At 43.7% G+C, this 15,043-nt stretch overlaps 1 protein-coding gene across 6 annotated transcripts in view; it reads right to left on the bottom strand.

The window, feature by feature from the left end:
* The window catches only part of GYG2 (glycogenin 2), a 358,634-nt gene that overhangs the window by 237,372 nt on the left and 106,219 nt on the right, over positions 1-15,043 (bottom strand). The gene's annotated exons all lie outside the window — the stretch shown is intronic.

The raw sequence follows: 15,043 nt of genomic DNA, 5'->3' as shown, positions 1-15,043 counted from the left end.
AGATAAATTGGTTGTATACAATGAGTGTTGGAGATAGACAAGCGGTAGGAGAATTGGATACAGTGGTAAAATAATTAGTTACAGTGTGAATGGCTTAACATGTGAGGTGTACATAGTTCATTTGGTGAAGGGAACATGACTAACACCCATGTCAGCGCGAGCGCTTTACAGAATGCAAGGTGTGAATGTTTCTGATGGCAGGGAATTCCATTGTCTGGCTACAATGAAAGGGAAGCTGACACCACCTGCTTTGGTTCGCTTGACTCAGCGGATGTAGAGACGGTTGGATTATAGTGTTCTAGCGGGCCTGGAAGAGCTGGTTCTCACTACTTTCGAGGAAATGTGGGGGGGCTGTGTGAGTGATGCACTTATCAGTGATGGCGAGAGTTTTAAATAGAACACGTTCTTTGATGGGGAGCCAGTGAGCTTCTTGTCTGGTGGCAGATATGTGCTCCCTTTTGGGAATGTTGAGGGCAGCTCGAAGTGCGTTGTTTTGGATTATTTGGAGTGTCATTAGGTTTTTTGATGTAATGCCAGCAAAGAGGACGTTGCAGTAATCCTGTCTTTAACCTATTATGTCTCTGACGATTGAGAGGCAGTTCTCAGTGGATAGAAATGGTTTGGCTGCGTTAATCAGTTTGGTGTAGTATGCCGCTGAGGAGGCGATGGTGCTGACTTTACGTGAAATGGAGCAGGTGGCATCAAGGTAGACTCCTAAGGTTTTGATAGAGAGGGAGTCAGGAATCTGTATGTTGTCGATTGTGAAGGTTGTATATTGGCCAGTAAGTTTATTTAGGGTTCCAGGGAGCCTACTAGGAGGATTTCAGTTTTGTCGCTGTTAAGGCAGAGGCGGGTTGTTGACATCCAGGCCTAAATGGTGGAGTAGACTTTATTTATGTAGGCCTTTGGTGTCAGTTTCATAGTTACCGGAGCGTGGGAGACTTGGGTGTCATCGGCATAGTTGGTGGAAGCTATGCCAATGGAGTCTAGGATGTCAAATAGAGGCTTGGTGAAAATGGTGTAGAGAGTGGGAGAGATACAGGATCCCCGAGGGACTCCGCAGTGAATGGTGGTGGGAGCTGCACAGGCCTGCTCTGAGAACACTCTCATGGCTGTTCCTCGCAGGAATGAGCTGATCCAAGCTGTGTCATTGGGTGAGAAGTGAGATGATGACACAGAATGTCATGGTCCACTAGGTCGAATGTGGACGATAAGTCCAAGAGGAGGAGTAGGGCAGGCTTGCCTGCATCATTTATATCATCAAGTTGGTTTTTAAGGTCAGGCAGAGCAGATTATGTGCCGTGTCCAGGGTGAAAGTGGGATTGTCGTAGGCCCAGGATCTGGTTGGTTTCGATAAAGTGTTGGACCTATGTGTAGGCTGCATTGTCGAGGATTTTTAAAAGGAAGGGGACTGTGGTTATGGATTTGTAGTTGTTGGGGGAGGCCGGGTCAAGTGATGGCTTTTTTAGAAGTGGCCGTACCCATGCATCTTTAAGGCTAGGAGGGATCAGTCCTGATAAAAAGGAGGCGTTAATAAATGCTGTGAGAAATGGGGGCAGGGTGGTGGCACATACTTTGATGATCGTGGCTGGGCAGTGATCGCCTTTGCAGTTCTATGGTTTGAGGCGTTTCAGAAGGGTGAGGACTTCAAGTTCTGTGACATCATGAAATGAGAAGAGAGGGGGGTCCTGGGCAGAGAGGTAAGAGGTAGGTGTAGCTGAGGGTGAGGAGAGTGCGTCCTGGTTGGCTAGGATTTTACTCTGTCCTAGTGTTGAAGGAGGTGGATTTGGCTGCGATGATTGCCTTTTGTATAGGGCGGCAATCATGTTGAATTCTTGTTTGGTGGATTCTAGTGGGTTAGTTTGCCAAGTGGAGAGGGTGGTGCGTTTCCTGGAACAGAGTTTTAGTAGTTCTGGGGTGAACCAGGCGTTTGAGTGTCTGAAAGTTTTGTCTTCCTGACTGTCAATGGGGCTATGGCATTTACTGCAATCTTTAGTGCAGAGTTTCTAGATAGGGCAGTAGCCTATCTTTGGTTAGTTTTCCTGAGCTGTGTGCTGGAGGGGGCGGTCGTGGAGTAGTGAGAGGTTTTTGTTTCCTAGGCATGGGGATGGAGAAGTGGATGACATGGTGGTCTGTCCAGGGGCAGGGGGCGTTGGAGCAGATGGTTGGGGAGAACTTGTGGTCGGCACATCCAGTCCAGGATTCAGCCTTTAGAGTTGGTGGGGTCAGTAGACGATTGTCTGAACCCCAGGGTGTCTAGAGTTGGCAAGAGAGTTGGCTTGTGAGTCCTTTGGGTCATTCAATCTGAGGTTCAGGTCTCCTAGTAGAATGGACTTGGAGGAGATTTTTAGGTTTTCAGATAGTAGATGTATGAGGTTCTCCTGTAAGTCAGTCATGGGGCAGGGGGGTGGTAAAAGATGTGTATTGTGAGGGTGCAGTTAGGGGAGGTGGTAAGTTTGAGGGACAGGGCATCACTGTTACCTGCAAAGGAGTTGGTAACCTGTCTTAGGTGAAGGGCTTCCTTGGCAATGGGGCAACTCCACTGCCTTTGGTGCGTAGGCGGTCCTGATGGTAAATGTTGAAGCCTTGAGGTAGGGCTAAGGAGATGGCAGGCCAGAAGGTTCATGTAGCCAGGTTTTCGGAGATGGCTAGGAGGTCTGGGTTGTGTGCAGTGAGCAGACTTCGAGAGCGTGTGCTGGGAGGGAGCGGGCATTAATGAGGGCACATTAGAGTGGAGCAGGGGGTTTGTTTGGTGATGGTGCTAGTAACACCCGGGTGGTGGTGGCAGGGGGGCTGGCTGAGTGATCTGTACTTAATATGGAACCAGCGTGGGTGGATCTATTGAAACTAGGGTTCGGCCTAACAGGTGATGGGTTGTATTGGCCTTAGCATGCAGAGGAGTTACAGGAGTTACATGCCTGGGAGATGGGGTTGCAGTTGGATTAACTAAGTTAGGAGTTAGGTCATAGGCAATAGGTAGGCCAGGGATAACAGTGAATGAGAATGTGGGGCCGCCTGGGTTCATAGGTGTGGTGTGGCCTTTCCTCAGTTTAAGCAAGCAAACAATAATTTTAATGTGAGTGTGGGTGGGGTAGCTGGGGCAGAGCAGTGATTAGAGGGGTTGGGGTGGGCTCTCTATGTCCTGATGCCATGATGGGAGGTAGAGGTGCAGTGAGTTGTCAGTGTGAGGTTAGCCAGGCTTTTGGTTTACTGCTGGGCGAGGGACGAGCCAGGCTAGCGTGGCTATGTTTGGCTGCTGATGTTTGGGTGCGCAGGCCAAGTAGGCAATTTCTTATGGACGTGCATCTTGGGCAAGATGGGCGCTGAGTTGTGTAGGCACGCAGCATTGATAGCCTGCGGTTGCATGGTGTCTGTGTAGGGCGAGGCGTGCACAGATGGCTGGGTGGTTAGCTAAGCATGGAATGGGTGAGGCAGGTAGGGGGAGTATGAAGCTGCAGAGTTATCAAGCTTAGCAGATTTTGGGGACAGAGGGGTGCATGATGTGTTGCACAGGGCTGGCTGTGAGGGCGAGAGATCGAGTGGGCGGGAAGGATGAGTAATGCCTTTAGGGGTAGTGTGGGGGTGTAGTTGCGGACCCTGAGTCGTTGGCTTGGTTGTGTGTGGGTCTTATCAATCTCATCCCTGTATCCATCTTTCTCTTGGGGCAACTTTGAGCAAATCATCCCAAGTCTCCTCTGACACATTTGGGGCGGATTCCTTAACAAGGCCTTATGCATGTCCCAATATGTTAACAAGCCAGGAGACCTATAGGATAGTGCCTGGTTTACAATTAGAGCGTCAACTATATCAATTAGTAAACCCTCCCTTGCAAGTATGAAGTCAAAGTGGGAGTAAACCCATTATTACACTCTTCAACACTATTTTCCATTCAAAAATACCCCCGACCAGCTGGAAAGGAGTCGAAATAGCCAGGTATACAAAAAAGGCAATAGGTCACTTTTGGGTAATTACTGACCGATTTCATTAACTGATGGGACAGCAAGTGTATGGGGTAAAGTACTTTTACAGCATCTTAATGAATGGTACGGGGAGAAGGACATTATTTCTGACTATCAAGCAGGTTTTACAGAAGGAGTAGGGGCAGCGTAAGAGGCTGCACACCTACATTTTGTTATTTAAAAGTTTGCAATACAAAAAAAGGAGGTTACATACATAGGCTTCATAAACTTGAAAACTGCCTTTAATAGCATACGTCGAGATCTACTTTTGGACATTTTGGTATCAGTTGCGGTCCTTTCAAGCCTCCTGGCGGCCATCACACTGGCAATTGAGCAGTCGTAATGTGAGGTCGGAGTGTGGGTAATTAAGCCCTTCCCTATCACCCAAGGTGTTAGGCAAGGATGCATCTTTGCCCAATATTATTTCTCCTATACATTAATAAGTTGGTTAATAGACTTATTGATTTGGAAACTGATGTCCCCAAGTTGGAATAAATGCTAATTTCTAGATCTCCAATGGGCCTTAGAAAACAAAATAGGGCAATACAGAATATTTGTAATGAGCAGAGTGGGACCATATATACGATTGAAACAGTTTCCATGGTCTGCCATCCTACAAGAGCAATTAAGATAAGCCTTGAACTGGAGTGTAGAATGATCCAAAAAGTGGGTCAAATTGATTACCTTCGCATTAGATAAGGCATAGGAAAGACGCTCGGGCACCTCAAATCCTCTGAAAAAACGAGTGTGTGCCACTCCATTGTTTCAAAGCACTTCAGAAATAGCACTCTACATCCCACTGTGGAAGAATTTAGGGTACAGCTGAGGTCAGGCGTTCTCTATGGGACTGAGCTGTGGGGTTTTTACCCGTTGCCTGATGAAGGAGCTGGAGACAACAATTGTATCAAATGTCTTCTTTTCCTCGCACAGAGTGCACCAAATCTCCCACCACATCTTGAAGTAGGCCTCACAGGTCTTGGGTATGAAGCCCATCTCTAGCTTATATTATTTTGGCTTAGAATGGTTGGGATGTTAGAGCTTACGACCTACAAAGAAACCATGTGGGACATAATTACCTCACGTGGTGGTCAATCTTGGCCCTGCTACAGGAATGTGAAACAGTATGAGAGACACCAAACCTAGGCCTATGAAAGTGATGTCCTGCATTATTCGCTGGCCGAGGTTAAAGCCCGATATAGTGTCTGGGCTTTACGAAATGTGGCAGATTCTGATGCAAAGAATTTTGCATCCTATTTAAACAAAGGGGGTATTACAGGGGTATATCCCTGCAATGGGAGGGAGGACGGAGAGGCAATCCTCCACAAACAGTAAAGGGATGGTGGGGGAAGGTGCGCAGAATAGAAGTCGCTGAAATATGTCTTGCATGCTTTTTGTGAAGCTCTGTTCTCAAGGGCTGTCTACGGCTGGATTTGCTGCTGTTTGCTGTGTGGATTGCCGTATCCTGTGTTTCCTGTTTCTACGAGTCGACGTCCCACGGTGGAAAGGAAAGGAGAAGGAAAGAAAGGACTAAAAACTGACACTTGCTGGTGCTCTGTTGATCCCGCCCTTCCTACCCACAATCCATATAACCCGGAAATGCTGTGCTTTATGCGCGCACGCTTTTTGTGAAGCGCTGTTAAGGGCTGTCTACGGCTGTCTACGGCTGGATTCGCTGCTGTTTGCTGTGTGGATTGCCGTATCCTGTGTTTCCTGTATCTACGAGTCGACGTACCATGGTGGAAAGGGACACTTGCACTGTTTAAGAGAATCATGCCAGTTGGCATTTGTGACTGAGATACTGATACTGATATCTCTCTTTCTATAGAAAGGAGAAGGAAAGAAAGGACTAAAAACTGACACTTCCTGGGGCTCTGTTGATCCCGCCCTTCCTACCCACAATCCATGTAACCCGGAAATGTTGCACTTTATGCGCGCATGCTTTTTGTGAAGTGCTGTTGTTAAGGGCTGTCTACGGCTGTCCACGGGGGTTGAGGGCGTTGAAAGGGTACAGTTCTGTTAGTAACTGTGGAAGTGCACCTTGATATTGATTCAGTATTAATTGACGCTTGTGAATTGTGGGAGCGTTCCAATATTTTTAGTGCTTTTTCCTTTTCATTATTTAATGTTTTTAATTTATTTTTTTCTCTCTTTTTTTTATTAGTGTTTCTTTTGCTTTTTATTTTTCTGTCTGCTTTTGAATTCATTTATTATTGATATAATTCATCTTTAGTTGCTGAATTTAAGACACCAGGTCTGTGCATATATTATATCATGTACACCTTAAAAACTAACATGCCAGACACGTTAACTGGTCCCAACACTGCAGTGAGTCTTAGCGCTCCTACGCCATGGAAAGTCTCCCAAAAAAACATTACCCTGACTCCGGCAGCTAAAAAAGATATAATCATGAATGATATTCGGGACTACTGTGTCTTACGTAGCTCGAACCTAGGAGCCGGGAGAGTTGGGAGGAGAGCGGGGAGTAATGCATCGGGAACCGTAGCCCAGCCATTCTTAGATCTTAGAACATTTCGCACCACTAGGAAGTCACAAGGGGAAAAACTTCAGCTGCCTAATGACATTACACCTGCACCACAGAAGCCCAGAGAGGATCTCACTATAGTTCCCACCCCAGTCCTACCAATATTCAGCAAAGTGATTGGCTCTCCTAGTCCCTCTGACGCGATTTTGGATTCAAGAGTGAATCAAGAGACAGTAATTACGGGACCGGTGGGTTCCACTCTGAAAATCTACGACATATTCCAACCTAAGAATGGAACTAAAAAACCTATGAAGACATACTCGAAAAAAGCTTCATGTGCAACTGAAACAAAGGAAGCGAAGAAAACAAAAAGCATCAAAAATATAGAAGTAATTCCTAACTCATCTACCAGACAGTTCATTAAGAAAATATGGGTGTTGCGTCCTCCAATTGCAAGCTCTGCGTTCATAAACAAATATAAACTAATGCGAAAGAACAACACGTTTTTGGCTGGTCATAACAAGGCAGCCAGATATGTTCCAATGCATCAACCGCTAGATGACCTGGTTGATGAAATAACTAAAGCACAATAACCTCGACAGAATTGTAACAACGGAGTGGCAAGAGTATTGGCAGCAACCAAAATAAATGTCGGACAATCCCAAGTGAGGTCATTGGCAGAACAGGAAAATCAGAATCTAGCATTACGCAGGAAAGAGATTCGCGAAGCGGTAGGTACTTACTTGGACTCACAAGTACAGAACAACAATCAGCAGAACCTACCAATCACCAAAAATGTTGATGACAATAAAGGAGGTGCTGTTAATAATCCAAACGATTTAGAAAGCGTGGTGCCGGTGAAAACCTCAGATTGCACATGCCAGCAGAGACAGAGTGCAGCCATTCCAACGACACACGGTCAAGGGGACTCCTACTCAACTCAAAATCGCACCACTTGAGAGCACAAGACCAACCCACTATGAACACTGACCAAAACAGAATGCAGAAACGAGCTAACCCAAGACCAAAAACAGATCAATACACTTTCATCAGAAAGTGTCGACCTGCACCTTTTCAGCAATACAAGCTGTGCCGGGCAAATATCCTGATTATCTTCAAAGATACGTCCCTGCTTACTGACCTTACCACAGTCGATGTGGCACAGGTTGAATTTCTGAACTTGTATCAACAGAGATGGTGAGACTGGATTGCTTCAGGACTGGTGGAGCGGACTATCTGGGAGGCCAAAGAGGAGCTGTTTGATCTAGGGTTTATCATCACGCAAGATCAAGCGACATCTAAGACCTCTGATTACACTAAAACCCTAATAAAGAAATATATTAGTGGAGCCCGCCAGACCTCCATTGAGTCACCCTGCCTTTCTCACCACACATAACCCAAGAGTAATGAGGTTAAGGGGGGTAAAGAGGCACCTACCATCAGGCTTGCAAGTTGGAACACCAGAGGCCATTCTCATTTAACGACCTCCTTAGTAAAGCATCTCAGAGATTTCGATATATTAGTGTTCCAAGAAACCTGGTTGAGGAATTCGCCTGTCTGGAACGACTATGATATCCTATTGGATCCAGCATCGTGGATCTCTAAGGGAAGACCCACTTCGGGACTGATGGTGGCGACTAAACTGAGTTCTTCCTGTACTTTGCGCCCTTGGGCTGCAGTTAACCAATGTATTCAGTTAGTTAGGATCTCAATCGGGGATCAGGTCATTGCTTTGGTAAATATTTATCAAAATCCATCGACCATTGGCGATAACATCTTCTTGAGAGGAATAATGGACATTCTTGAACTAATAGCCGTGGATAATGAAGTCACAAGCATTATTTTGGTGGGCGACCTCCATCTGCATTGTCTAGATAAGAGCGAACTAAAAAAAACAGTGGTGACCAAATGGATGAAGCTAATGGATGAACGACAATTAAAAATGCTCAATGGGGCGACCAAGAGAGACATGCCTCCGCAGGCAACATGGTCAAGAGGCCTGATCGAAAGCACTATTGACTACATATTCACAGACAGGTCATTATTCAAACAAAATCGACTACTTTGAAGTGGTTAAGCAACGCTTCAGTGACCATGATATTTTAACAATGTCATGGGCCTGGGAAACAAACTGTTTAGTGCTGCAAAGGGAACACTACTGCCATAATTTGGAAATTAACAACAACAAAACGAGGTTTCACTGGAACAAAGACAATCTAGCCCATTTGGACATACTGCTGAGGCGGAATGTAGTTAACTTTAAAGACTCTCTCTACACAACTGCCTTATTGGCCTTTAAAAAATGAAACGGACCAAATACTAGCAAAAGATCAAAAACCCATTGCTTTGATCTAGAGCAAAGGGAAAGAAAGGCCGAAATGCGGCGTGAAAAGAACGCACTGAAATTTATACCCAAAGAAGACAGAAAGTCGGCCCTTCAATCCATCAAATGTCGATATAGAAATTGGACGCGAGCAAGAAGAGCCAGCAAATATCAGCGGGATGGCGAGACTATGCTGAGAACTTGGTCTTCGAAAAACCCGGCTGACATGTGGTCACTCTTGAACAACTTGTTAGGAAAGAAACAACTCGCGGCTCAAATTAATGGGGTCACTGAGGAACAATGGCTCACACATTTTCATGAGCTATATAATTTGTTGCAATGGCCATTTCAAACACCACCAGTAATTTAATGTGACAACTGGCAGCTGAATATTGAAAAAGAGGACATTGAGGAGTTCATCATAAAATCTTCTGTTTCACGAGCACCAGGGCCAGATGGACTCACCAATGCCATCTTGAAACCCCATCTGCATGAATGGGCAATGATCCTACACATCATCTTTATGAACGTTGTTGAAAGGAAGGTAATTCCCTTATCTTGGCGGAAAGCGGTGGTAATTCCAATCTATAAAAAGGGAAATCGTACCATGCCTCAAAAATACAGGCCTATATCACTGCTTGACGTCATAGGGAAAATCTTCTCCAGATGTGTTTTGCGAGATTTTAATTTATGGACCGCAAAACACCACACGAGAGATCCGTGTCAAACAGGCTTTGTACGAGGGATGGGAACCAGTGTCAACTTGATGTCGTTGTATGCAATTCAACTTCAGGCCCGTATCAATAAGCAACCCCTGTACCTTGCCTATATTGACTTTCATGCGGCCTTCGATTCAGTGTCCCGTGAGATCTTGATGCAGAAATTGCAAAGAGCCAAGTGTCCAGCCACTATTATCGACATAATCAACAAATTACACACTGAAACATCTATTCAAGTGAGATTGAATGTGGAAGGTTTGCTGTCATCTTCTGTCTCTACTAAAAAGGGGTTGAGACAGAGTTGCATTCTTGCAGCTGCCCTGTTCAACTTCTTTATTCATGATATCCCAGACATTTTCCAAAACCTGACCTGCGATCCTCCTGGGATGGGCAAACTTAAGGTCCCGGCATTATTATATGCGGATGATTTGATTCTAATATCAAAAACCCTGAGTGGCCTACAAAAATCATTGCATGTTCTGGAAGATTACATTTCTCATAACCAACTGTCGATTAATATTAATAAAACAAAATTCATGATTTATAATGCCCGACAAAGGAAGTCGAATAAATTTAGATGGTCGCTGTAAGGGGTAAAGCTAGAAGTAGTCCATCAATATACCTATCTTGGGATGCAAATTCATACTCTGCAATCTAACCAAGCCCATTTGCGCCACTGAACCAAAGAATATTAACAGCAATTTCACAATCAAAAATCATATTGTTTAAATATGATAAATTCTCAATAAAACCGATTATTACCTATTATAACCAAAAGACCGGCCCTGCAATTTTATATGGTTTAGAAACCTGGAGAATATTGAAGAGATCCACTTTGGAGAGACTTGAAGGCAAATTTTGGAGGAGGGTCTTAAACCTCCCACAGTGTACGCCAAGTGCACTCATTCGGTATGAAATTGGTCAATTATCCTTATTTGCTAGGTTTCAGTGGCGACAATGTGCCTTGTTTAGAAAATGCTTGCTAACAGAGAAATCTGAAAACCTGTTATCAGTCCTTGCAGAGTACACTTTAAAATCTAAAAACCCATTTGCAGAGCAGTGGTGCAATAACGTGCTGGACACCTTGTTAGCGGCAGACATAACTGTGCAAACCCTTGTGGAAAACCCAGAGAGAGCAAAAATAAAATTGTATTTATATGAATGGATCCAAACTCGAGAAACATGTCTTAGGTATAAAGTGTTCAGAGATAACCCTTTTGCTGGGAAAGAATTTGGCCAATGTGAGCCATATTTGCTCCGATATCCAAATCCAGTGTTCCGCGCTGCAATACTACGCTTTCGACTTAATCTGTGGAATACAGGTGAAATCTTAGTTAACCGAAAGGTACTTGATAAATCACTAGATTTTTGTGGACTATGTAAAAACAAACAAATAAGAGAAACCATGTGGCATTTGTTTATGGTCTGCCCGGGTGCTGCCAAAGAACGTGAATTATTTTTACTTAAACACTGTCAATATAAAACTTTTGATCTAAAGGAAAAATGGAATGTGTTCTTCTCAACAAATCGGATGTCAGTGTATATTGCAATTAAAGAGATTTTTGGACGCAATCTTTGCCAAATTATGTTGAAACAAGATGTTTGCCTGGTTGAAAGCTAGAAGGTTTAGATGAATTGTACCTGTAATTTGAATTTTCTTGGTTGTTTTCATTTATAAGGGTTTGGTTTTGTTTTATTTGTTTTAACGTGTTTTAACAAATGTCCAGTTATACAAATGTATCTTTCTTTTACCTATTTATCTATGTTGTAAAGTTGAATAATTCAGCTATATCAACTAACAATAAAAAAAAAAATATATATATATATATGTCTCACAATGACTGCAATCCAAAATGCAGTGCCCAATAAGCCATCCGGTCACACACAGAGCTAGCCTCATATAGGTAGATAAACAAAAATCATCCAACTCAGTTTGCATTCACAGTATGCAGGTACCAAACCACAAAGTAAAAGTCTCTAGTCTCCGATCAAATACACAAATGGCAGTCTTACATTATTATTGTTGTTGGTGATGTGAAAGTCCCCGTTTGGATACATGGCGTCAAGTGGGCCGGGCAGAACAGAGACAGTATCACTTAACACAATCCACCTCCGCTTCCAGGATTTCCAACAGCAGTAGTGTTTTGCAGGTTCATTGTCCGCCAAGACCTCTGTAATTGGTTAGTGAGCCTCTTCTTTTATCCACACAGAAAGCAAGCAGTGGCAGTAGACTGCTCTTTCAATTCTGTGCTACTATGTGGCTTCTTGGAGTTCCAAAATGGTAGTTTTACCTCCAGTAGCAATGGTGTTTTTGCAGTCCTCTGTGACTGTTTGGTGAGCCTTTTTCTTCACCTGCACAGCTGCCTGTGGCCGGAGGTCAGAGGGACTGCCTCAGACAGCCCTTCACTACACTTCTCTTCTTGAAAGAGTCTTGTTTCACAATGTCCCTATAGTTTGCTTTTGCTGGCATGTGTGAAATTAAACTTTACATCATTTCTATTAAAAAAACTTATTCTGCCCTTTGCTTTGAGCCTAGCCTTAGGATTTGACAAAAACAAAGTTGTTGGATGCTTAAAACATTTATTTTTTAAATAACTTTATTAATAACAGAACTAATGTTAATTTGTATTAACCAATGAGCATAGGGTGATCTGGTGAAATGAAGCCCTTGGTACTGATAATCTGACAATGTAATTTGCAACAGATACACCTTTTCTCTCACTCTCTCTTTATCTCTCCTTCTCTCTCCTTTTATATATATATATATATATATATATATACATATATATATATATATATATATATATACACATATATATATATATATATATATGCCTAACTTTGGAGTGCTATACTGATGGTTACTCACTCCCCCTCCCCACTGAGGGCTAACATTGAAAATGTGGCAGAGTTGGATCCTGGCTGGCTCTACACTACAGTTACCATAATTCCCTGCTGCCATTGCCTTGTACATACCAGAGGGATTCAACCCTGCACACCTGCATCCAATCAGCCTCCCTGAAGATTGCTGAGGCATGAAAGCGCGCTAGGTGGATAACATCTTTGGACTGTTTGAGCTTAATGCAGCTGGGACCCAGAGTAGCGCCCCTGCCATCCCTCTCGTTTTGTTTGTATATATATATATATATATGGATATATACACACACAACTCTCTCTCTCTATATATATATATATATATATTTACTCTCTCTCTATATATGCATGGAGAGAGAGAGATATAGGTAACTCTGTTCTCTGTTGCAAGTTAGAATGTATATGTCGAAATGTATATTTATATTTAAATCTTGCTACATTCAATTTCCTCCTCCAAGAGTGTTTGAACAAGCTATCATTGCCCGACTCCATCTTTTTTCATCTCCCTCCTTTCTCGCCCTCTTCAAAATAACCAAGGCAGATGTGATTCCAGGTTTGGGCTTCCTATGCAAGTCACCCTGTGGTCTCTGCCTTTCCCTTTGTATATATTGCCTTCTCTCCTAAAGTGTTTCCAAAGCTCGTCGGTGGTCTCGCCTCCATTTCTCATAGCAGCCTTTCAACTCTGCTGCTCCACAGCTCCCTGGTGACTTTTTGGTCTCAGAGTGGTCCTAGCCTCCTCTGATATTTACTCACCGATGATGCCTTGCAGCCAACCCCATATGTACAGACTCACACTCGAGTCTTAGTTCCTACTCACTGCTTTCAAGAAGATCTTGGTCAGACATAAGTGACTTCCCTGTCATTGAGTGTTCAAACTCAGTGGCATTCACCTTCTTAACTCAGCAGGTTTACCAGGTCTTCTTGTAATACCTCCACCCATCTTCCTCCTTTAATGTGAATTTTCAAATCCTGTGGTTAGGCAGCGTTGGTCACACGCTCAGAGTCCTGGAAGGCAGAGTGGGTCTTACACTCTGTTTTCTCTACTTAGCCACACAATTTCATGCAGACCAGTGGTGTTGGCAGTATTTTAAGGCATGAGTTCTATTATATAAAATTAAAGTAAATTGAAAATCCAAATCTGCATCAGAGAGATTGTTAATTAAGGGCAATCTATCTAGTTTAGAGAGTCTTCGGATGACTGGCACCATGTGTGCATTCGCTCACCCACATATTTCTTTATAACTGAGAGTTCTCACTCCACCAGCCTTGACATGTTCACAATCTAACCCTCAGAAAATTCCTAACCAGCCCACGGATTAAACCTGAATCAGTATCAAGATTTTAAAGTCACAATGTGTATTTGTATTTATTAAACTTACATAGCGCTTTACGCCAAAGCACTTTACATTACAACAACAGAAATTTATTAGAATATAATAAAATAGAAAGATAATTGCAAAACATGAGACAGACCTTCAAAACAGTATATAGAACAATTTACCTAAGACAAAAACGAGAAATAGAGCAGAGGAAGAGTAAGAGGGAAGTAATGGTGGAGTCAGGACGGGTGAGGGAGAAGAAATGTGAAGGGAGGGAATGAAGCTTAAGAGGAAGTGGAGAGGATAGGGAGGTGTAAATGAGAGGGAAAGGGAGGTAATGAGGGGTGTCAGGACAGGGGGTGAAGAAGATGAGATTTCAAAGAGGCTCGGAAGGAGGAGTAAGAGGAAGTATAGCGAATAACGAGTGGTAGAGAGTTCCAGTGAAGGGGGGCTAGGAGCTGAAACGAACGGAAACGAGAAGAAGCACATGGAGGCGGAGGAACAGAGAGTAAGAAGAGATCAGCAGAACGGAGGGAGCGAGAGGGAGCATAGAACGAAAGGAGAGAGGAAACAAATAAAGCAATAAAAAAACATAAAGCAAATACATATATTTCTGCTTTCTAAACCAAAATATAAACCATTTATCTTTTTTGCTGGTGATTTGTAATACGCCTGTTGCAGACATGTGCAGCATGGGAGTCATGCAACTTCTTTACTAAACAAATAGTGAAACCTGTTTTTCCTTAGAGCCATCATTAGACTACTAAGTGTCAATGGTCTGAAAACAATGGCCAGCCATGTTATGCACCCCCCCCCAGTAGTAACTGAATAGAAATTGAAAAGATAAGCTGATTTACTGACGCAATCACTGCAGGCCCCCTTGCGCAAATAACCCTTCTCATGGAAAGCACATAGAACATGCTCATACCTGACGAAATAACACTTTAAGCCCAGGGCTTCGACACACTACACGTGTATCTCCAAGTGCTGTCCCACTCCCAGTCTGTACACTAATTTCCTCTGCCTTTGTTGGGGCTTTCAGGCCCACCACAAAGACTGGGAGCTTGTAACGAACCAAAGGTATGATATGATATGATATGATAGGTTAATTATAACGCGCTTAGTACACAGAGGTTTCTAAGCGCGAACCTGTGCTGCTGCGTGTCGTCTTGCTTCCAAGGAGAGCACATTGCCCCTGAGCTATCATCCCAAGACAGGATGCATAAAGGATTACCCCCACCACAGCTATGTGTATTTGCTCTGGAGCTCATTGGGACACCCTTTCATAGGGAGGCATGGGGGCATCACTTAGGGAGTGTATTTACAGACAACAACCCTGAGGGTGTGGGAGACAGAGGGCCAGAGTG

Source organism: Ambystoma mexicanum, chromosome 7p (assembly GCF_040938575.1).
Source record: "Ambystoma mexicanum isolate Mex_15411 chromosome 7p, UKY_AmexF1_1, whole genome shotgun sequence".
Taxonomy (NCBI): domain Eukaryota; kingdom Metazoa; phylum Chordata; class Amphibia; order Caudata; family Ambystomatidae; genus Ambystoma; species Ambystoma mexicanum.
Note: the sequence above shows the minus strand (reverse complement) of the source record. Positions and strands in the feature narration are given on the sequence as shown.